The sequence below is a fragment of the Poecilia latipinna genome, unplaced genomic scaffold (genome assembly GCF_001443285.1).
Source record: "Poecilia latipinna isolate Pla-1442-1.1 unplaced genomic scaffold, P_latipinna-1.0 Scaffold3116, whole genome shotgun sequence".
In the NCBI taxonomy this organism is placed as follows: Eukaryota; Metazoa; Chordata; class Actinopteri; order Cyprinodontiformes; family Poeciliidae; genus Poecilia; species Poecilia latipinna.
In genome coordinates, this window is record NW_015115732.1 from 20,419 (window position 1) to 22,667 (window position 2,249).

Sequence of the window (2,249 nt, forward strand, 5' to 3'; positions counted from 1 at the left end):
ATAATTAGCAGAAACGCTGGACAGACTCAACCGAACTGAAGAGGAATTATTAGTCAACTTCATGTTACATTGGCAAGCCACTCTACTACACGTATTGCGCCGCAACAGGGTAAAAGTCCACAATTAGGTGAATGACAATTTATGCCTCATGCCGCGGTATGAGAAGGCCAGCCGAGACGCGAACCCCTGCTCCAGACGAGATTAGCTGATTGAACTGACTGTTTAGGTCATGATAAGGAGTAAATTTAAAATATGCTAGTTTTAAAAACTTGCCATGTCTTTATTGGAAAGCCTAATTATAGTTCTCAGATTAATAACTTGTTCTGTCCTGTTAATCTTTATGTCACCTATAGATAAAGTAGATTGTTTGCCGAGATCTTTTGAACTGCCCTTTGTGTGGGAAATCAGGAGAAGTTCCAGCTTTCACACTGATCTGTGAAAAGCCTTGAAACAGCAGGAGTCCAGGCCAGTAGAGGAGAAGCTCTGCTTCCACTTGTTTAGATAAAGGTGGCAGTTTGAGCTTGATCTTGAAAACAAATTGCAGGGAGTGTCTAACTCTAAAGAGGATCAGAGACAACTCCTGGTTGGATGAGCAAAGCTACGCCTTATTAGAATAAATAAAAGTCTAGAATACGCCTTTACTATAAAACTTTGTACACAGCAGTAACTACTCGGATTTGCTCTTGTAATTCTCCAAAGACGTCCAAGCACGTCTTTGCTTCTTTCTTCCTTCTTTCCATTCGACTCAGGTAAATTAATGCATGTCTCTGTTCTGCAGTTTCTGTTGTAATTTCATACGAGTCTTCTTTGGATTAAACTCTAATTCTGAGATGTCTACACTCGTTTTCTGTGTGATTTAACTCGGCCCGCTGGAGAACCTGGGATCCGTGAGAAGAAGATGGAGCCAGAGATTTTCCAAAATTACAACCTAAAATCTTCAACAGGCAGAATGAATCTACGTAGCTGAACATACACAACGACAATGGTCACGGGCGTCTTGTTAACAAGCTTAAGGGGTTGTATTGAAATTAGTCATAACTAAGCTAACATCACCTGCATCCAGCGGCATTACTCTACTCGGTCGGTTAAATTACGCAAAGTATTGGCGTTATACTAGCGGCTCCTACGCCGTTGGCGACTGGTGTGAACGTCTCCGGGCTCAAGTTGCGTTTGAAGGCGGTTTGAAATAGATTATGATATGTTAACAGCACATAAAAACTGTTTTAATTGCAGAACAAGGGAGCAGAGGACGCGATAAGGGAGATTGAGGAAACTCCGGTACCAAATCGATGCAGGAATATCAAAGAGTTGGCCATGTAGGTAAAACACGGGGCTTGCAGAACAGCCGGGACACAACTGAAGTGTCCGCCCGTGCTGCCGGGCCTGGGTAGCATAAATTATAATACAGCTCAGACGACAAAGAATAGTGCGCTGACTAGCGACGAATAACTAATGTGAAGCAGATAGATAACTGCGGTGACCAAACGACCCGTTAATGATGGGCTGCACTGCTCGCAGTTGAGTGCACATGCATCTGCTATTTATACGGAAGATATCCCTCCATGGCTGACTGGATTCTAACATATGCCTTGCAGCTCTTACGCAACAGCTGGTCACCTGCTGAACCAATGTTATGTTTAAAGGCACCTCGAAGAAACAGGTGACGATGTTTTAACTAAGTCAATGTTCGGATAAAAGTCCTTGAACATTAGAACCTGAGTGGCGCATGTATATACGGCCAAAGTGTTCGGGAGGGGATAAACTAATGAAAAGTGTCTGCGTTACGAAGTATTGCGAGACTCGAATGAGACATGAGAATGCTACGTCTTACCCTGGTAGCCTGAAACAGGCGTAGTGAGGGAAAACCAGAGAGGTGTTGCTGAGCGGGCTGACAGCGACCATGCAGGAGAGGGAAATCGTAGGCATGCTGATCCTTAGCGTGGCACTGGTGTGAAGGCGCTGAGGTGAAGAAGACGGTGCGGGTTGAAAACAGTGGGATCACGTGTCTGCTTGCCAGAGGTGGACCGTGGAGTAGGTGGCGAGGGAGCGGGAGATTGGAGAAATCCCAGTCAGCGAGCGAAAGGGGGTAGACGCTACTTGAAATCATCAAGGCGGGAGACGCCGCTTGAAATCATCGAGGAATCTCTTGCACCTGAGGAGCATCCTGACAGCCTTGTCTCACGACTGTGCGGGAGGTAATGCGTCGTGCATCACAGGCCAAAGGGGTCAAAGTAAACAAGGTGACCGGA

At 45.6% G+C, this 2,249-nt stretch overlaps 2 long non-coding RNA genes across 2 annotated transcripts; one reads left to right on the forward strand and one right to left on the reverse strand.

Moving 5' to 3' along the window:
* The first annotated feature begins 14 nt into the window (after window positions 1–14).
* Window positions 15–1,547, forward strand: LOC106940180 (uncharacterized). The gene is made up of 2 exons (XR_001423026.1): window positions 15–459; window positions 1,264–1,547. It is a non-coding gene; the product is annotated as an uncharacterized LOC106940180 (long non-coding RNA).
* Window positions 144–1,256, reverse strand: LOC106940181 (uncharacterized). Its single transcript, XR_001423027.1, has 2 exons — window positions 1,140–1,256; window positions 144–1,008 (listed from the first exon to the last, which is right to left on the reverse strand). It is a non-coding gene; the product is annotated as an uncharacterized LOC106940181 (long non-coding RNA).
* Window positions 1,548–2,249: the final 702 nt, after the last annotated feature.